The sequence below is a fragment of the Eptesicus fuscus genome, chromosome 10 (assembly GCF_027574615.1).
Source record: "Eptesicus fuscus isolate TK198812 chromosome 10, DD_ASM_mEF_20220401, whole genome shotgun sequence".
NCBI classification, from domain to species: Eukaryota; Metazoa; Chordata; class Mammalia; order Chiroptera; family Vespertilionidae; genus Eptesicus; species Eptesicus fuscus.
This window is the reverse complement of record NC_072482.1, coordinates 66,632,882-66,655,601: the sequence shown is the minus strand read 5'-3', so window position 1 is coordinate 66,655,601 and position 22,720 is coordinate 66,632,882. Positions and strand designations below refer to the sequence as shown.

Here is a 22,720-nt window from a genome sequence, read left to right as displayed (position 1 = left end):
GGTTTTTATCTAGAGTTTTCCATTCACTACTTGTACAAATTGCTACTTGGACAAATGACTTCTCTCCTGACTCAGTTTTATTTATTTATTTATTTGTTTGTTTGTTATTTATTTATTTATTTGTGGGTCAGTTGTGTTTGGGGTTTTTGGATTTGTTTTCAATGTATTAAATGAAAGGATGACCTCTGAAGAATTTTCAATCACTAACATTTCCTGGGTTCTAAGATCTATCCAGGAAATATCTGTAATGCCAAATATCAATCCAAATTTTGGGAAAATCAAAATGTAAGTATCAAAACTCACAATTTTTATGTGTAGTTACCTGAGATCTTGCATGTGGCTTTCTTTACAACACTGTAGGATGGTGGTCCAGATGTCATTACATCACTAATTTTCTGTGTCAGGAGGAAACACATCAAGAGGCTAAATAACTTGTTTAAAATCACACAAGTGACATCATGACTTGAGCTCAGATCTCCTGATTTAGAGACAATATGCCCTGGTTACTTTAAGTAATGTTCCCAAGGTCCCAGAAAGTCTCATTTTAGTTCATTTTTATTTCTCTATATGTTATTATTCCAGTTCTAACTAGATGATGACATAGTGGAGGTCTAACTGCCACTTTCTTTAAGCAGTTCACTTGGCATTTGCAGGAGGTGTGATCCGTGTTGTCGCCTGTGGAAAAGAAGCCGCTCTTATTCTGGAGCATCGATCTACAACCACAGAGCTTCTAGGTCTGATCTGTTTGACAGTCCATAAAGGGGAACTATGAACACCTAATCTTATTATGCTCATCGTGTTTTATAGATGTTTTGGAGTAGGGAGGAAGAAAAAACACACAAGGTAGGTAATATATCTTATTTGTAATTTGCTGTTTTCTTTACTCCCAGTTCACCACTTGTATCTGAACTAACATCTATCTCCTTCTAAACAAGGTTACTGAGTCAGCATACCCAGTGAGATTGTGTCATGTATAATAAATTTTCTGCTCAAAATGGTCCTAATGCAATCTTTTCAGCTTTGATGGGAAAAAATTAGCCTTAGTTAGAAAAGGCATTTCCATAACTCATTTTAAGTCATCTCAGTGTCAGCAACCACATATGTACATAAATCAATTTTGGATCAGATCTTAAGATGGATCATTAGGGAAGGATTTCAAGACAATGAAATAAATAATAGAATAATCTAACCATAGCGCAGATGGGTGGATCCTTTTACTTTTTCCTTCTTAACTCTTTGAATCCAGCTTTTGTCCTTATCACTGACTACTAAAATGATATTATTAAAATAGATTATTGTCCTGACCACGTGGCTAAGTCAATTGGAGCATCATCCTGTACACCAAAAGTTTGTGGGTTCGATTCCCAGTCAGGGTATATACCTAGGTTGTAGTTGGATCCCTAGTTGGGATGTGAACAGGAGGCAACTGATCAATGTTTCTCTCACAATGATTTCTCTCTCTCTCTGTCTCTCTCTCTCTCTCAAATCAATAAAAACATTCTCAGGGGAGGATTTAAAAAAAAAAAAAAGAGGGATAATTTCCCTCCTAATCATCCAAACTGATGGCCTTTTTCTCAGTTCTTGTTATTCCACACAGCCTCTGACTCTGGTAATTACCCCCTTCCTCAACTGATCTCCTTCTCTGACTAGCTATTTATAGTTCTTTTACCTTTCTGAAAATCCTTTCACTTGCTCCCAATGTTGATTTTATCTTTCTTTTCTCTCTATTAGCCTCCTACATCAGATCTCACATCTTTGTTGGGACAACCTCCAAATACTTGTAACCGTAAATTTCTTAACAGAAAGAAACGGAAAAGGGGAAGAAGAGACACAAGCACCAACTAATCTACACACTACTAGTCACCCACTTGAAAGAGAATCCATGTTTCCTGGGAAAGGGACAGAGCGGATTTATAATTAATGAACTATTCAAGTTTTTATTCTTGTTTATAAAAATAATAGAGAGCCCCTTCTTCTTTCCAAGTTTGAAAACTTGCTTTAATTCTCTTTATATAATAGGGTCCTGTATTATCTGGAGATGACATCTACATTTATTGATCTAGGAGCTATTGGATTTTGAATATTAACTCACTCTGTTCATATCATGCTCCACAGAAATAGACAGTACACAAAGCAAACACCTGAGTAAAAAAAAGCTTACAAAAACTAAATGTGAACCTATATGAAAAATATTAAAATGAAATTGTTTAGGGTAGTTTTATGGATATCCTGCCCAAACCCTGCAAACTTTCATTTACAGAAAGGTTCTTCTTTTTATATAAATTAAAACTTCCATGGTTACTTTAAGTGAGAGAGTACTGAATGGAACATGGGTCTCTGCATCAAGTCATAGGTTCCTATAGAGCAGGCGTGGGGAACATCTGGCCCGCCAGCCATATAAGGCCCGAGACATCATTTGGTCTGGTCTTGTCAAAGCATTAGGGGTGAGTTAATTGACAAAATATAGCAGACTAATTTTTAAGTTGATAATTTTGTATGGTCCATGAATGATGTTATAAATATCCAAATGGCCATTGGCAGAAAAAAGGTTCCCCATTCCCGCCATAAAGGTTCCATGGCTTTCTAGTTCAATCTCAACTTTATTTCTGAAATGATAAATTCCTGTTAAGGTGCCTGGGGACATTAAAAATAATGATCTGCCCTAACCGGTTTGGCTCAGTGGATAGAGCGTCGGCCTGTGGACTGAAGGGTCCCAGGTTTGATTCCGGTCAAGGGCATGTACCTTGGTGGTGGGCACATCCTCAGGAGGCAGCTGATCGATGTTGCTCTCTCATTGATGTTTCTAACTCTCTATCTCTCTCCCTTCCTCTCTGTAAAAATCAATAAAATATATTTTAAAAAAGATAATGATCTAATATGTGTATAAGCATGATAGATTCTCAATAACTAGTAGTTGCTTTTATAGTATAGCATCTCCATAGTGGAGGAGGAGGACTGGGAAGCTAAAAGTAAACTAAATGGAATAAAGAAAATCAGATTGTAATTCAAACAAAATCAGGAAGCCAAATTCAATGCAGAGCAAGACACCCAATATTCTACTTCTATTCAGTATTTGCAACAAGTATAATTACAATTATTTTTTAAGATTTTTTTTTTAATTTGTGTAATAAAGGAAGGAGCTAAATAACATGGCAAAATCCAAGATGGTTGAGAGTTCTGGCTCATGTGACAGGAAAAGTCAAGAAATGTAAGGGCTATCTGGGTGGTTTGTTGCTCTATTTCAAGGGTCTAAAATAAGTGTGTGTGTGTGTGTGTGTGTGTGTGTGTGTGTTTTCTTGCTTACTTGCATTATTGGAGTATTTTATTTTAGCCTTGTGAAGTGTGCTATTAACCTATGAAATTTTGAAAATAATTTAAAAGTTGAATGCTGGGTGTGAGCACAGCATGGTCAAGAGAACCTCATCAACAAGCTGTATCAGATTGAGGGGTTGGATACTCTGTACCTGCCATCCCTGGTTGTCTGTCGGTATTAGGCTTTTTGCATAATTATATGGGTAAGTTTAAAAAATTTTTCCAAGTCTCTCTAAAGCAAAATTTGATATTAATTTGTGGTGCCCCACAAGCTTTAGTAAGTTCATGCAGTAAAAAATATTTCCCTTGCTTTAAAATCAATCACTGCAAATAGCAGATGGAACTTGAACTGTCTCATATTGGTGTCAAGTTTAAAGAAAAGAGCAGAAAAAATACTTTACTACATGGGGATGAACAACAAAATCATAACAACTGACCTTTGACTAAGCAGTTATAGAAAAATGCTCTGTTTGCTTCCCTGATCCAATTGAATCATGATACTTCTTGTACCATAGAAAAATATCAACTTCAATTAGATAAAAAAGGATGTTTGATCAATTAATCATATCTTTAGCAGGCACCCAAAAGAGTGGGCTTATAACAAAAGCTACAAAATAATTACCCTACCTTAGATTGTTCCTAGAAAGTCTTGGGTACATCTCTGAGAAAATGAACAAAGAAATCATGATACTATTTAATCAATCTTCAATTATCCAGAGGTTGATTGTTCCATTTGTGGGTAGTTCATATCTCTGCTCTCCTTCTGCTCTCCCTGGCTGAGTGCCTTATGGCTATTATTGTGTCCATGTCCACTTCCACCAGAGAATGGGCAGGGAGAGAAATCAGCAAGCTTACAAATTGAAGGACAGATAAAAGCAAGGGATAGTAAGCACTTTGACTAAATGAGGCTTATGTATTACTCATAGATCTAAAAATCCCATGCTTTCCCTGAAATTGTATTATGATGTCAGGACACTGGATTATCAGCATTCAACAAATATTATTAGAAAGAAAGTATAGAAAAGTGGTAGAGTCTAGGCCAGTGATGGGCACCCTTTTGAGCTTGGTGTGTCAAACTTCGCCAAAAAACTAAGCATAACTCGGGTAATGTGTCACTTTGAGGAAAAAAACATTATTTCGCAAATGTTTCATCCTCTATTAGCCTCCTACATCAGATCTCAGGAGCAGTAAATATTTCATCCTCGGCATGCGGCCGCCTCAGCGACCGCGTGTCATCAGAAATGGCTACGCGTGTCAGTGCTGACACGCGTGTCATAGGTTCGCCATCACTGATAGGCTGTAGATTTGAGTTACTTGAGTTAACATCCCATCTCTAAACTTAAAGCTGATTGACATACTTACTTGATCTCCTTATGCCTTAGCTTCCTTATCTGAAAATAGCATTGTGATAGATTATGTCTTTATCAAAACATGTGTTAAAGGGGCAACGTCTGGAGATGAGGATGGGCTGTGAGAGAGTGACTAATTAAATTTCTGACATTTCCACAGCTCCCAACCATAGTACAAGTGCAGGTATCTATGGTGGAGAAAACACCTTCCCAAACAGAAAGTCCATAGACCATGGACCACTCATCTTAAGCATCCTCTCATTAATGTGTTTAGTTCATCAGGAAGAAGGTGAATCCACAACTGATATCTTTGCCCCTTGGCACAAAAGGATAATCTTTACCTTTCCAAATGGACCCTGATACCCCTACTCAAACCTTGATAAAAGCTTCACAGAATTTATCAAATTACCCAGCAAATGACTGACAAGGAACTCAACTTTCTTTCTACCATTCTCAGGCTTCTAAATCCCTGAAGTGTGGAATACCTGATGTAAGATAAAGCTAAATTGCCCAACTTACATTTTAAGAGAAGGATCTGAATAATCTCCTGGGAAATAAGCAGCAAAACCAAGAATCAAATCCTACTATTTGAGGGCAACAAATGTAGATAAACCTGTGCTATTCAAGTAAAATAGAATCTAAAAACTATACAAGAAGAGTATTTAAAATGTTTTATCCAAATTAATATGCCTCCAGATACATGCTAGATAAGGAGAACTGGCATTCAAATGGGAGATGATCATTCTTCTATATCTCAGTCTAGTAGGGAAGAGAAACCAATACAGAGAAATGCATTTTTAGGGTAGTACACATGTAGGAATTGAGTTAAGAAAAAAAAAAAATATAATTTATTGCTTCTTTTTCACATTGAAGAAAGACAATTTATTCTGCTCAAGACAATTTATTATACAATAAGCTTTAGAAGGAAAAAGTATTGAACTGATGTGATTTGAGTTACAGTTGTGTATTAATATTGTATACCTTAGGCAAATCACGCGATCTCCTTGAGCCTCAGCTCCCTCATCTCAGAAACTAGGGTAATGACTATGGCTACAGTGCTGAGCTCACCTGGTGTGAGGCTCAAATGAGATAATGTTCCTGAAAACCCTTTTAAATGTGTTATATGCAAAAGTTATTTTCATTAACACCATTAGCATCAAGGTGTAAATGATTGTGAATTTCACAAGTATATTTGAACTTCACACTCATCCATTTGCTCTAGAAAACCATCTTCAGTCACCACTTCTTAAAACCAACACTTTCTTAAGTGAATAGTGTACAAAGGATCTTGATTCCACAAAGATAATGGCTGCTTTCCTTCATCTTAAAGCCACAGTCATTTCCTAATAAAACTAAGATCAGTATGTGGTCCAGAATGTCAAGTTATTTGTAGCCTAAATATTGAGGTACTTTAGGATATGCTGTGCTTATTCTTTCAGACTATATTCATTATTTAGACAGTTTGTTAATTATGAAAAAACATTCTAATTACTGTTACAAAACAATAGAAGTTCTCCAAACTGTCATCAGGTTAACAGATTCTCTGGAATGTTGACATTCTGTTTAAATATTTGAGTGATATGCCGAAACCGGTTTAGCTCAGTGGATAGAGCGTCGGCCTGCGGACTGAAGGATCCCAGGTTCGATTCCGGTCAAGGGCATGTGCCTTGGTTGCGGGCACATCCCCAGTGGGGGTGTGCAGGAGGCAGCTGGTCAATGTTTCTCTCTCATTGATGTTTCTAGCTCTCTATCCCTTTCCCTTCCTCTCTGTAAAAAATCAATAAAATATATTTTAAAAATAAATAAATAAATAAATAAATATTTGAGTGATATGCTTTCTAATAGTAGATTATCTATTTCCAATCTATTGGTGTTGGTTAAACTGTTAATTATAAAAATATAATTTAACTTACTATTGCATAAACTAATTAAATGTAAGTGGGAAAATAGAATTGTTGTTCTCATCAATGTGAAGTTGAATGGTTTGGAAAGATTCAAACATGGGCAACTCACTTTAAAAATTCACTTTCAAATGACTGTGGACAATTGTATAGGTTAAGGGGAAGGAAGGTAGAAAACCTAAAAGGGTTCTGAACTGATATTGTGTCAGAAGTATCTAACTTCTCCCTCTATTTTCAAGAATATGGAAATTTAGGATCAGACCTTAAGCTATGGTTAATGTAAGAAAGATAAATTAAAACTTTTATCAGTGAACCCAAGAATAGGGTCTGAATGGCTAAGGAATAGGCCTCAGCCCTATCTCAAAAAGAATGATAAATGAATTGAATAAATGTATGCTTCATGTCTTAAAAGTTGAATTTTTAAGGTATAACCAAATCATTTTTATGATTCTCTATTTTGACTTTTTAAAAATAAACTGAACAATTATACATTATTAAAATATTAGTTTGCAAACTGGAATTGTTTCAAAATGACAATATATAAGAACATAGAACTATTTAAAAATTCTATTAAACAAATAAATATGGCTTTATTCCCAACTCAGTCTTAGGCATAATGATAGCTACTATGGGGAATAGAAAAACAATAAAGTTAAGTAGTTACTTTCAAGGTGCTGAAAACTCACAGATTTCTTACATATGAGAAAGTTCTCAGGACCTCACGTATACTCTGCTGTTGTGCAGGTCACAATTTGCATAACCTTTTTGAGTGTGCTGATGGATATAATGTGTTCAAAATGAAATGCATCCTTGGTTTGGTGAGCCAATCAGACACAGGCATTAAAAATACATCATAATGTTATAAAGTCCATGTTGCATGTCAGCCTCATCAATCATTTTTATTGATAGGAATTGTCACTACATCACTATAACTGTTAGAAAGAGGCAGCTCTGAAGAAAACTCAAGTTAAATATTCAGCAATATTTTTATACTACATATATATTTATTCATCATTCATTCATTCCTTTCTCTTTTTTTTCCAGCATACACTGAGTTTCTACAATATTCCAGACCTGTAAGTGATGGGGCAGGTAGAAAATAGTGATTAACAAGATCTCTGTATTATTTACAATGGGTGATGGACAGTCCTTGAAGGGTTTTAAGGTTAAGGACATGATCCAATTTACACTTTAAAATCCCAGGTTAAGAGAAGAGGAAAAGGATTAGAAAGGGTTAGAGTGGGGAGAAAAAGGGAATCAAAGAAACTAGAAGTGATGTGGATATGCTGTTGTCTCCAGGTTTCAGATATGTCATGTATAAGGTGTGTGTGAGTATGCCTCAGCTCTCTTATCCGAGAGTCTAAGCTCCTTGTTATCAGGAATCACAAATTTCACACTTCTTGATAACATATATCCAGAATTTTCTAGAATTATCTTGATTTAAAAGTTTGTCCTGAGAGTCCTATATACAATACAGAACACGCTAGACATTCTAACAAGTTGCCCCCCAAACAGCATATCACCACACCTGGCACCCAGAAGCAACATAAACCCTTCCTTATTTTGGCTCAGAATATATAGCCACTGTACTCAGGGCACCTAACACAATAAGGTAAACTCACCATACAGTTTTTTAAAACTACTTTTCAGGTAACTTCTGAAACTGTAGAAAGACAAAAAAATGATATCAATTTCTTTGTCATTTTCAGCCATTTTCCTGAAACTGAATGCATTTGCTATTTATCATTTTTCTTTATTTTGGACTCATCTGCCAATTTTCAAGGCAATTTGAATTCACTTTTTGTGAAAGAATCTTCAGGAAAATATATTGTCAAGAGCTTTGGGACAATCAAGATAAATGACACCCCTACATTTCTCTCATACTAATCACTCCTTCATGAATCCGTCTAAAAGAATGTATTCTTCCCTGTCAGACTCTCTCTGTACACCCCTCATTGTTGCCCTGTGTGCTGTCTGTCCCAGGCATTATCACTTCAGTCTCTGTCCTATTTCCCTGTCGAGCTGCCTCTCCAACTATTCTCAGAGTAGTACTGCTTGGGATTTTAAATATTAAGAATTAACATTTTAGTAGAATGAAATCACTGATCTTTTATGCAGTCCTTCTCACTGTCATCCCCCAGACATTTACATTTTATTATTTTTTAAATTTCTTTATTGATTAAAGTGTTACATATGTGTCCTTATTGCCCCCCACCCCCACCCCACCACTCATGCCCTCACCCCCCTGTTGTCTGTGTCCATTGGTTAGGCTTATATGCATGCATACAAGTCTTTTGGTTGATCTCTCCCACTTACCCCCACTCTCCCCTACCTTCCTTCTGAGGTTTGATTGTCTGATTGATGCTTCTCTGTCTCTGGATCTGTTTTTGTTCATCAGTTTATGTTGTTCATTATGTTCCATAAATGAGTGAGATCATGTGATATTTATCTTTCTCTGACTGGCTTATTTCACTAGCATAATGCTCTCCAGTTCCATCCATGCTGTTGCAAATGGTAAGAACTCCTTCTTTTTATAGCCTAAGTTCCCATCAGCAGATGAGTGGATTAAAAAAACTGTGGTACATCTACACCATGGAATACTATGCTGTGGTAAAAAAAAGACATTTACATTTTATTTATTTACTTATAATTTAGATCATCTGTAAAAAATACATATAATGATTTTTTAAAATTTATTTTTATTGTTCAAAGTATTACAGATGTGCCCCTTTTTCCCCCATTGACCCCCTCCACCCTGCACACACCCCTCCCAGGCCTTCACCACGCTATGGTTTGTGTCCATGGGCTAATCTCTCCCCACCAACCCCTACCCACCCCCGCTTCCCCTCTGAGATTCATCAGTCTATTCCATTCCATGTCTCTGGATCTGTTTTGTTCATCAGTTTAATTTGTTCATTAGATTCCACATGTGAGTGAGATCGTGTGATACTTATCTTTCTCTGACTGGTTTATTTCACTTAGCATAATACTCTGCATGTCCCTTTATGCTATCTCAAAAAGTAAGTGATCCTTCTGTTCATAGCTGCATAGTATTTTGAAATTGGAGTTTACTCTTTGGATTATTTTCTAGTTGTTACCAATGTTTTCCAAAGCTCACACATACTTTGAAAGAAAAGAAATATTAGACAACCATCATCAAATTATCAAAAATGGGATTTTAAATTTTCTCTAAACTCGACTGGAATGAAGTTTCTCCTCTTTCCACACCCCAGATTTGAAAACTTTGCTGACATTAGATTGGTGGCAGCAAACTTCTGTTGATAAAGCCTACAACAATATCCAAAGCAAAGGAAAGAGGGAAAGAAGGGGAGAAAAGAACTATGTTCCGGTAAGTCATACATGGAGCAGCATTCAGAGGAGAATGCATTGTTTTTCACCAAGGACAACGGGGGACCATAAGAATATTTCTGAGAGATGAAGCTGTTTTTCATCCAGTCTATACTTAAAGTTCACTAAGAAGGTGACCCGAGAACCCAAGATCACCTACTTGCCAGGAAGACTATCAGAAGGAGAAAAAAATTGAAGCACTGTAAAAGATAGCACAAATGAAAGCAAAAGCCAGAAACAATGATGAGAGAAAAAGAAGGAGAAACAGAGAGGAAGGAGGAAGGAAGTGAGAAAAAGATCTAATACAATTGCAATGGGAAATAAGTAAATTAGTCTTTTGTTAATGACATGCCAGAGAGTTCCATTTTTATGTGAAAGCTAAGAACTATGAAGAATCACCAACATAAACACCGACTAAAAGAGATTAAATGTCTTGGGATAAAATGTCATAACATTACACAGTGTCAGTTTTCGGTGTTCTCAAAATGTTAATGACCTCCAGCTTCAGCAGTTTCCATCACCCATGATCTCAAGGGAGAGAAAGCTCAGCTGCAAGGCTCCCGGGAGGAGCTCAGAGCCTCATCCCATTTCCTCGCTGTTAATAGATAAAATTTCATTGAAAATGATTCGGTGACATTTGGCTATAATTCAGAAGGGACCATATTTTTTAAAAAGAATTTTTCTTTTATCAGAAAGAACTTGAGTTTATCTTACCATTTCAATAATGTTCCAGACCTGATTCAGTCAGTCTTCAAATCCCTTTGGAATAATAATTTTCTATTCTCTCACAGTAACATTGCCTCAGCAGTGGTAGTATTTGCAGAGAATCTAGGAAGTGAGAGTTCATCATCTTACAAACTAATTCTGGAAAAAAGTGTGGGTCAGGACGAATGTATAACTATTTTGTAGGACTGATGCAGGAATTCCTCAGGCACTGTTAGTTTGGAGGCACTCTGAGTGGCCACACTTCCTCATTGACTTTAATAAAGATCGTTAGTGCTTCTAGTCTTCATTATTTTTGCCTCCAAGCAAATAAAATAGGCTAACACACTGAGGTCACTTTATGGATTAGTTGTCCTCTCCCACCTATTCTACTAACCCAGTTTTTCTCACACAGCCAGGACATGAGCTTTCCCATCTAACTGGTGACACCATTGAACACATGAACCTCCATGCGTATGTATCTGCTGCCGACTAATATGTATATGCCTTTGTGCCTCGGCAGCACTAAGTGCATACAGCCATTTATGGCTGGTGCAATTTTGTCTCATTTATTTAACAAGTGCTCACTGAGTTTTTATTAAGCACAAGCCTGCTTTCCCTCTCTCAAGAAATTTCTAACATCTGGAATGGGAGCAAGGGTGACAGAAAGAACAATGTGGGGTTGGGTAGGTTAAGTGCTACTTAAAGTGTCCAATAGAGTGTTCAGTAATTAATGGGAAGAAGACACATCAGGAAAAAGTTTAGAACAGGATGGTTACACAAAATGGACCTTGTAAATTTGGACAGAATGTTGCTGAGATACTGAATAAAACATTCTATCTTCTGAGCAGCCACTAGCCACATGTGGCAACTTAAATTTAAATTAAGTACGCTGAAATAAAATAAAAATTTCACTCACTCTAGCCACAATTTCAAGGGCTCAATAGCTACATGTAGCTAGTGGCTACCGTATTAAATAGAGTAGAAGAACATTTTCATCATTGCGTAAGTTTCATTGGACAGCTGTGCTCACAGTTGAAGAAATGGGATAATCACTTATGAGAAACAAGGGTCTTTTACAGATGTTGCTGGAGCATAGGGTGCAGATGAAAGATAAGACTGGAAAGGGAGGTTGAAATCAATTTTAGTGAGTCTTACATACATTCATGTAAAAGCAGGGCTTTGTTTAGAACAGAGTACTGAGATTTCAAAGGATTAATCTTTGGTAATGTATTAAATGATGGCCTGGAAAAGCAATTGGGCAAGGAGTCCTCAACCATGACTGCACATTAGAATAACCTGGGGAACTTTTTAAACCCCAATGCCCAGGCTATACCCCACATAAATGAAACCAGACTCACTGGGGGTGAAAGACATCAGTAGCTTTTAAACCTCCCCAGGTGATTCCAATGTGCAAAGGTATTTAGGGACAACTGCTCTTTTTATGTATACAGCATCACTTCTCCCACTGCTGTCAACAAAACACTCTTTCCTCCTAAAAACTTGCTCTTATACTTTCTACTCAATCCTGGTAGAGTTGTCAATCATAATAAGTTGATTCCCACAATCACAAGAGGTAGTCTTGGGATCATATCTTGGCAAATTACAATACCCCATTAATTCTGGCTGTGGTGAATGGCTCTGTATTTTACCTAGGAGGTCATGAAACTGGGGTGGTGTTAGCCTGAAAATCTATGAATGTTCTTCTATCTATGCCCCGTCATTACCATCACTCCAGTGTAAGGTAGAAAGCCTTCCACACAATAAAACTACACAATTCATAGATACAACCATAACTACAAGATTTGAGGTGGAAGTACCAGTAAAGAGACACAAAGAAGACCTGATGACATAGCTTGGGTTCTCAGTAGAGTCCCTGAGGTCAGCTCCCCAGTCTACATTACCCAGTTATATGAGTCAAACAATTATCCACTACTCCTTTTTTTCCCCTTCTTCTGCTTAAATTTGTATGAGATGGGTTTTAATATTTTCAATAGTAAAAAATATAAAGAGATGTAGAATGTAGCTTTGCCAAACATGTTTGACCACAGGATTCTCTTTCTTAGAATACCTATTTACAACTTTGGAAGACTAATCTTTTTTCAAAAGTGCGACAAAGAATAACTGTGAAGGCCCTCTCTGAGTATGATACTCATGGCAAAACTCACTTGTAAACTAAGAGCAAAAGACAACAAATTGACTTAAGCTAATAGAACCAAAGAGCAAGAGGGAGACTGTGTGAGAGCACTGAAGCAGTACAATGAAGGGACAACAGGGAAGCGAGCCCTAAGGAGAAAGCCAGAGAAGGATAGTAAACGTTCTGCCATCTCCTGTATCTGACCTTACTGCCTTGCGTTTGTAGATGAACACAAACTTGGTCTATTTTGTGTGCACATTTCACCCTCCAGGGATACTCAGCCTCATTCTTGTGCTATTCTGAGGGAGAATACCTGTTTTGGGTCAAGGCCAAGAGTCACTTCAGTCACTGTACAGGTAAAGGTTTAGAGTAAAGAACAAAAACTGTCATAGTTCATGTGTCCATGTAGTTTATTCTTCTTGGCCTTTGCCTCGGACAACTGCCCCACTTTGGATTGCTTTTTTCTTGGTAACTCCATGCAGAATATTTATTAAGATACACCTAGGGCCATTTCCAATTTAGAGGGGCCATCTATACACATGACAGGCTTCATACAGCCTTGGCTCGGGAATCAACCAAAGTGTATATACAAGAGTAAAGGGACCAAATGACCAACTTATAGTCAAAGACTGGGAGGACAGGCAACAATTTTCTAAAACCCATGCACACTCCTACACATTTCACTACCCCAAATACCTTGTTGTCTTATCTTCCTTTCAAATCTGTTTAGATTGATCAGGATTGGGAATCACAGCAAGTTCTTAATCTCTTTTCAACTTCAAGCACTACCAAAGACCTATTCGGCTCCTTTGCCCAGCTTTCCCTAGGTATAAATTAATTGGGGCTTATTGTGTTCCACATTCATGATTCATGACTGGAAGCCAGTAAAGCAAAGAAAGTATCAGAAGCAGTAAACATATTGGTTGAATGAGAAAAGCAGATGGGAGTTAGATCTACTCACACAGGAATGAAAAATTAGGCCTTTGGATGAAAAAACATACCAGGTATCATAGGTATCCTTTCCACCCCAGTCATCCTTCCTCTGCTGATATTTCCTGTCATTTTAACTTGAGGACCCAACCTTTACCTTATACCACCTCAGGCATTTTATGTAACTTAATGCAGGCAACTTTCAGATGCCAATCTTGATAAGATGTGCTTTGTATTTTAAAGAAGTTTTACAAAATATTTCCATTTATAACATTTTAAAATGTTGGCTTCTATGACATACGATAAAGAGAAATCTCCCCCTGGTAGATTACTCAAGATGCCCTTTTAAGGCCTCTTCCAGGTCTAATAGTGAGTGACCATATTTAAAAGGTGTACATGTTATGTTAGTGTAAGAAAGGTAAGATCCTAAAGGTCAAAAGAAAAGAATAAAGAGAATGTAAGGAATTTTGTTCTATGGTCTCCATAATCAGATAAAAAGTTTGATGTAAATCACTTTGGATTTGCTATAAACATATTTGTGCTTAAAAAATTCAAGAGACTTGGGCATTTGAGGGCTTCAGCTAGCTGTCTCAGTCACACAATGACACGTAGTTTTTACCTGGCCTCATGGGGTTCATATCACCTGCCAAAGCTGAAGTGAAGGTACTTGATCATGAAAACCTCATGCATTACCATAACTCAGGCTGGTTTTGTCAAAGCCATGGGGATTTAGATACCTTCCTGGACACAAAATTATTGAATTTAATACATGTAAATCAATAAAGCAACCAAAAATAAATAAATAAAAGAAAAATCTCTTTACCAAGGAGTTATGCCCTTTCCAAAAATAGAAAATAACAAATAAAAGTAAATTATTTTTTAATTTAAAAAAAGATGCTTATCAAACATATTTTCTGTTTTGTAGAATGCTATGTGCGTTAGGGTTCCAGAGAAACCTGAATGTATGTATATTATAGGTAAAGAGGGAGATTTAAGGAACTGGCTCACAGGATTAAGAAACTAGCAAGTCCAAAATCTACAGGGTAGTCAGTCCAGCAAGCTGGAGACCCAGGGAAGAACTGCAATTCAAGTCTGAAGGCTCTGCTGTTAGAATTCCCTCTTATTCCAGAGAAGTCATTCTTTCTATTAAGGCCTTAACTGAATGGATAAGGCCCACCCACATGAAGGGTAATATAATTTATTCAGAGTCCACTGATTTAAATGTTAATCTAATCTAAAAAATACCTTCAGAGAAATATGTAGAATGCTGTTCAACCAAATATCTGGGTACAGTGGCATAGTGAGTTTGGCACATAAAATTAACAGTCACAATATGCAGTCTACAAAGTTCTACTATACTCGTACATGTTATCTCATTTGTTCTTCATCATGAGCCAATTAGATAGAAGTTACAACTTCTACCATATTTTGGCCAAGAAACTGAAACTTGAAAAAGTTAAATGATGCCAAGGGGTGGCTCTGGAATTCAGGGCAATTATCTTATCTCTGAACTGCATGCTCTTTTGACCACAGTGCCCTAGAGAGACAGTAAGAGGAGGAATTAAATATATCCTTTGTTCCTTGTGAATTTTTCCCCTGGCATTTCTCCAAGCCCAAGACATTTAAGGGTTATCTAATTTTTCATGTTCACTTTTAGAGTTAGGTAAAATCAATAATATATTTTATAAAGACTTACTTCACTTTTAGCCCAGGACAAGTTGAAGTTAATGAACAAGCAAACCACTGATTAAATAGAGGCAAAAAAACAAAACACAACATCTGAAAATGAATTTACTACTGGCCTTTTCCTGCTATTTATTTCCAAAACAGTATTATTAATGTGGTGAGAGAAAGTCATGAAAAACCTGTTACAGATGTAGAAAAGGAAAATGTAAGAAAAAAAATTACCAAATGATAAACTATGGGCCATCCAAGCTAATTTATTTAACTGCCATTTTTTCTCACCAACTAACAAATAACATATAAAACTTATTTCATAAATTTTTATTATTTTCTAAATTTCCAATTTAAAGGGATAGAATCCCCCCCCACACACACACACACACACACTTCAGTATAAATGAACCGTTTATTCAGTTCATTTTGTAGCTACTTCGAAAGGGTCATTTATTTAAGCACCATTTGCATTTGCTTTTATGGGAAAAGATGGAAGAAATTCCTTAGGTGTCACCTTTTCCCTCCCACTAGCTAGCTAATTGACCTTGGAGAGAGCAAGCTCAGCACCTTGGGTCTCCATCTGTAAAATTAGTTTAATATCAACTTCAGAGAAGTGTTGGGGGGAACTGCATTAATAAGCAACTAAGCAGTTGGAGATCTGGCTTCAAAGCATGTCTACCCATGCCTTTGTGCTGTGTGTTCCCAAGGCACCTCAGCAAGGCCTTCTCATGTCTACAGTCTCATTGCCCTTTATTCCAGGCCCAACTCAGCCTGGCTCCTTTTTGTCTGTCAGGGAGGTCTTCGCACTCCCACTTCAACAAAGGCTCCCAGACAAGTCACAGAAGGAATAGCTGCCTTCCATTCCTTCAGCACTGCCTCCTCCCAAAGGTGGATGGTGCCTCAGAAATATCAGAAAGAAACAGCACAATTGTTCATGTGTAGACAAAGATCTCTATTTCCTGATGGGCCTACATAAGAACCTGTTCTACAGCAGCATATTGATAGCTAACTGGAAATGTGCATGGCGCCAAATGTTATCAATAATATCAATAATAACCAGTTACCAGTTCTAGTAAATGCTTGTTCAAGGCCAGGAATCAACATTATGTCATTTAATTCTTACTCCAACTCAGCAAGTTAAGTATTATTACCTCTACTTTACTCATACCAAACTGATTGGAGCTCAAAGAAGTTAAATAATTTGTGTATAGCTAATAGAGTGAGGATTTGAACCCATGTGAAAGAGGAGAACCCTATAAAAGTATTCATCAGTTAGCACTTGGCACACAGAATAAAAGGCTAATACAAACTTCTCAAAAAGGATAATGGGAACAGATTGTATCAGAAAAGGAGGTAAGAAGTAGGGGAGCCTGACTCTGTTACTTTTTCATTCTAAGGCCACGAGCCCATATCAAGGCACTAAGTGGGGAGGACTGAAGTGAAGTGAAGGCAGAGAAGGTTGGTGCCTGAGATACAAGGCAGAGAAAGTTCGTGCCTGAGATATAGTCTTAGCACCTCCACACTCCCAAGAGACTCATCTTTAACAAACAGCTTTCATTCCCTCCCATACCTTTCATCATGTATAGTTCTTTTTAACAGGCACATCCTTTATGTAAAGCTTTCTTTTGGAAATTGACTGGAGGTAGGTATGTAGGTAGGTAAAGCAGCAAAGAAAAGAAGAAAAAGTGGTAAGTGGGTGTTTGGGGGTCACTGGAGAAAAAAATGAAATCAGAATTATATTCATATGTGTTGAAAAAATGAGTAAGTAAAATAGCTGTGATCATTTGAGACAGTCAGTCAGTCTGACCTTTACAAAAAGAGCAGGGTGATTCTACTTTCTCCCACTCCAAGTCATTTTGAAGCAATCCATAAGGGCTCACTTTCACCAAGGGTAGTGGGATGCTATAGTACAGCTGTTAACTACAAGGAGAGTTTCAGAAAGGTTGACACATACATTTTTTAAAAGTATAGGGGTGGTGTAGTCTAAAGAAAATGCAGGTGGTTATTCTTGTTGACTCATCATAGATATAGCATAAACAGACAAGCCAGAGGGAAATATCTAAGGAAAAAATTGATAGGTACAAAATAATAACCTGCTTCAACTTTTGTTTTCCATTTCAGCATTTTATTTCAGGCTGAACTCCAGGGCTGGAAGGTAGAGAGATGCCACAGTGGGGTAGAAGAAGCAGCAGCCCCAAGCAACTCCTCAACAGTGATATAGCGGAATGAAGAAAGGGTGGGTATCTCATTTCCTCATAGAGCTGAAGAAAAGATGGCCAGTTATGAGAAAAAAGAGAACAAAAGTGAAAACTGATACTTATTCATCTTAAAGGTCTTAAAGTCTGATGACAACATTTTGTGATCTCGACCAAGTGTAAAGACTTCACTAAGAATCCAATGGGCATAAATGTAGAAAATTCGGCTTTCCCTAAAGGAACCTGGGGCTCAGATAACAAAGTGCTATGAACTTAGTGGCTTAAAACAACAGAAATTTATCATGTCTCAGTTCTTGAGACCAGCAGACTATCTGAGCTTTGAGTTAATCAACTGGATAATAAAGACATGAAATTTTGGCAACAGATAGTTTAAATGCAAGCCAAACTACTACTGTAATTTTATTCAATCTGTCTATTCTATGGCTCAGTTTTCTCATCTGTAAAACAAGGTTAGTGATACTTCACATAATTGTGAAGATTAGATGCATGAATGTATATGTAATCTATACACAGTAAGGAATAATAAGATGTGATGGAGGCTGGAATTATAGCTGTAGAAATAGTATTAATTGTGGTAGCAATCATTTGTCATTTTAATATGTAAATGAGAACAATTAATATGAAGCATACAAAAATAATGTCAAAGGGCAGTTATCACCTGTCCTGAGCAATGGGTCTAAGTGAACCAGTTCTCTCTTTTTCTCTCCCTCTCTCTCTTTTTATTATATATCCATGACTTATTTATTTTATGATGGAAATTTTTTTCCTTTTGACCCCTTAACCTATTTTGCCAACCCCCCACTCTCCACCTTCGACAACTCAAATTTTTTCTCTGATCTAGGAGCTTACTGGACAAACCTCCAAGGAACAGAGGATCCCAATCTTGCACTAGCTCTTTCAGGGAAATAAAAAACAATAAAAGCCACTCACCTTATTTTATTAGGCCAATAAACCCTTGATATTGAAACTATCAGACTACAAAAAATAAACACATTGACCAATTTTACTTTAAAATTTACATAAATAATGAAATAAAACATTTGCAGATCAAATCCAGTAGGTCATATCAAAAATCTGCTCAGAAATATGTCATGTTTTGGCAGATAAGAGTATTAATCAATTAGAAAAATCTATTAATAAAATTCATCATATCAACAGATTAAGGGAGATAAGTCATCTTACCACCTAAATCTACTTTTAAAACCCCAAAACATGAGATTTATTATTTATTCCTAGTTTTTTAAAAGCTGTGAAATTAGAATTAAAAGGAAGCTGTCTTAACCTGAGAAAATGTATTTAAAAATATCATTATAATGAGCATCATACTTAAAGATGGAACTTGGAAAACATTTTATTTAATGTCAACTATAACCCCCAAAAAAGCTGTGTTAATACTTTTACTATACAATATTGTACTGGATGTTCTAGCCAATACAATAATACTGTAAAAAGGAAGTTAAGATAGAAAGACTGAAGAAAAAGATATAAATTCCTTTTTCCCCTTTTTAGGTAATATGATCACCTACTCAAGAAACATGAGTAAACAGATGATTCATCTTTACAGAATTTATAAGAGCATTCAATAAGGTTGCCAGATATATAAAGCACATACAAACGATAGAACACTAATTGGGTCATGATTACAAATGGATAAGGTCACTGCATGAGGGTAAAGAGCATCACCCATGTACAACCCACTTGTCCTCTTCCTATTCCCTCCATGAGCTGGGACTGAGCATGTAGCTCATCTCCCTCCCTCACCTGTGTGCCTAAGTATGCTGGCATCACTTCAGCTCATTTTACAAAACAGCTGGCCCGAGTATGGAAATGTCCCCATATTTGGACTTGTGCAGAGAAAACAAGCGAGATTATCACTGGCCTTTTCGCTTGTTTTCTCTGCTCAAGTCCAAATATGGGGACATTTCCATACTCAGGCCAGCTGTTTTGTAAAATGAGCCTCATTAGACGTCAGCACAAGAGGCATTGGCAGTAAACCAACTGATAAATGACATCTTGCATCCTGTTTATCCCATTGGGAATGTCAAGGGAAAAGATAACTAGTTGAGACAGAATTTGGCATTTCCTTCTTTGTTGGGGGGAGGAGGGTGGTTTTTTCTTTGTTCCTTTGTTTTTATTTTCTTGCATAATACAGCTCAATAGCATCAGATTATCACCTTGAATGTTATGCACATTCACTTCCTCATGTGCATTCTCATGTTCCATTAATTTTGTTCATGCTGTTTTCTCAATTAGGAATACTTTCTCCCTTTGCCAATCAAAAGTTTATTCTTCATAATAATTTTACACAAATGCATTATCCATGAACTATCTAGATACTTCCCAGTTAGAGTCAGCTCTGTGTGCACACATGTCTATGTTTGTGTCTATGTCATGCTTACATGTCTTGTTCCACTAATGGACTGTATATTCCCTGAGGGCAAGAGCAGGGTCTATTTCTGCATCACTGTGGAGCATCAAGCATTGTATAGAATTGTATCTTAAGTTGATCCTAGTGCTTGCTGTTCATCGGCATTTTCTCCAATAAATGGAAATGTTATTTATTAGCACTCTCCAAAATTGTAGTCATTATCCATGTATGGCTAATAAGCCCTTAGTATGTGGCTAGTGTGACTGAAAAAATTAGTTTTCAATTTCATTTCATTTTAATAAATTTAAATGTAAATAGTGGAGTTTGAAAGGTTTCTTGTGACAGAAAAAAATCATGTGAATTAATATGACATGCTATTTACTTTCACTGGTAGAAAACTGAAATCAAATTCAAATTCGTTTCTAATTTTATCATCTTAGGTGTCTGGTAGCATCTACCTGCTGCTCGTTCTAGATGGTCTCTGCAGTTGGAGTGGACTTCATTAAGAAGGGAAAGCCTAGTGGTGGTTTTGAAAGAATAATAACCCTTTAATAATGAATGTCAGAAATATTCCACCCATGGAAAATGGGTATCACAGAAGCACGGAGGTGAAGCTGTGCTTTATATGTAAGAAAAGATAATTTACTTCAGGACAGATTGTGAAAAATACAGGTAAAGACTTGCACTTTCTCTTGAACATTTTATGCCATCTCCCCTACCTCTAATATCATATTCAAGAATATTGTTCCAGGATTTTGTCCATTTCTTTCCAGTATCATCAATTATTTCCTCTCTGTTTATTAACTGATTCTGAATACAATATAATGAAGCTGTTATTTCCTCAATCATAAAAGGTGGAAAACACTTCCTTTGGCTCTTCCACCCCAACAATCTTCATTTCATTTCTGTCTTTCATTTCTCAGTGATCATGCATTTGATTGATGCTTCAGCAGCCAATCGGCAGCATTTGACACAATTTATAGAGCAGACATTAATATCTTTAGGAAAGTCAAGATTCAGGATTTAACAACTCTCAAGGACACACCGTCTATAAGGGCATCTAGGACACCATCCTATATCACTTTCCCTCCTACCCATCTGGCAGCTCCTTCTCAGGCCCCATTATATACAGCAGCCAACTCACCCAGAAAGGTTAATAACTTATCAAAAGACCACAGTTAATAACTGACAGAGCTGTAAACCAAACTCTATTGTCTCTGACATCCAAGACAGTACCTAACACAGCAATGTTAAATACTTTTATAAAATGTTGGATAGGGAAGGTCCAGAAAGAGCCATTTTCTACTTGACTATGCTGGGGGCGCGGGGGGAGTAAAACACAGAGGTTACAGACTGGTTCTTAGACACAGTTGCCTCCCCTAAAAAACAAACCAACCTACCAACAAAAACTCATTTGATGCACTCACACGTGTGTGAGATTTCCTAAATTATCAAATTAGTAATAGTATGTGGTCCGTCCTGGAACACTAAAACTTTATGACTGTGGTCACCAGTAATTGATGTAGTCCAAACTTCAGAAAGAGCTGGGGTGGAGAACATAAATTTAATCCACAAAATTAATTTAATCAGGCAAATGCATACTTGTACTATGGGAGCATTATCTTTTCAGGTTGATACTTCCTAGACATTAACAGAGTCACAACTACTGTATGAATTACCTGCACAAAGATACAATAATAACACCTTGTATTTGTTTAGTGCTGTGCTTTGCAAAATCTTTACGTTTATATCACTTAATATAAGTGGCAATGGTCTAAATGGGTAAAATCTACAATATTTGCAGCTTGTTTGAAAAAACAGAAATTGCTTAATTAGTATAGTGTATTGGCTTCACACCTGTGCCCTACAGCCTGCCAAACAATTTCCCTCCAGGTGCACTTCCAAGTATTGTTCATGAACCCATGCAGTCCTAAGAAGCCTGGAGCCTGCTGACCTTATGATGCTTTTCTTCCTGCACATGATGAAAATGTCTAGAACTGAATGTAGAAGGTTATAAACTGTTTCTTCTGCAAAGGTAGTAGAACTCTGAAATCTTTTCTCTTCTGGTTCAAAATGCCAAATGAGCTGACAGTGCAGGGTATTAAGCAAATTCCATCTATTTATTTACTCAGGCACTTGTCCAAAAGAAGACAAAAAATTTATTTTTTCTTGCATGGACTTTTTAAGTACTCCTACTAAAGGGGTCTGAAACTGAGCCATGATGACTATACATTTGACCCTTGAACAACACAGGTTTGAACTGCGTGTGTTTTTTCAATAAATACACAAAGTACTGTTAATGTATTTTCTCTTCCCTCTGATTTTCTTCATAATATTCTTTTCCTTAGCTTACTTTATTATAAGAATATAGTATATATTATATATAACATATAAAATATGTGTCGATCAAATGTTTATGTTATTGGTAAGACTTCTAGTCAACAATAGGCTCAAAAATAGACCCAGAGACATAGAAGTATGAACAGACTGTTGAACTTCAGAGGGAAGGCAGGGAAGGGTGGATGGGAAAAGATCAACCAATGAACTTGTATGCATATAAGCATAACCATGGACACAGACAAATTGGGTTGTGAGGGCCTGGAGCAGGGGTAATGGGAGCAGGCTGAAAGAGGTTAATGGGGGGGAAAAGGAGGACCTATGTAATACTTTCAACAATAAAGATTTTTTTAAAATAAAATAAAATAAAAGGAAGCAACCTGGACTCCCCCCTCCCCCCCAAAAAAAAGAAGAAAAAGAAAAAAAAAAATGTATCTGGGTGG

At 36.8% G+C, this 22,720-nt stretch overlaps 1 long non-coding RNA gene across 4 annotated transcripts in view; it reads right to left on the bottom strand.

The window, feature by feature from the left end:
• LOC114230431 (uncharacterized) overlaps positions 1–22,720 on the bottom strand; it is a 160,097-nt gene that overhangs the window by 54,400 nt on the left and 82,977 nt on the right. For all 4 annotated transcript variants that reach the window (XR_008557282.1, XR_008557283.1, XR_003616316.2 and 1 more), the window contains one exon: positions 10,625–10,738. This is a non-coding gene — a long non-coding RNA (uncharacterized LOC114230431). The remainder of the gene's footprint in view (positions 1–10,624; positions 10,739–22,720) is intronic.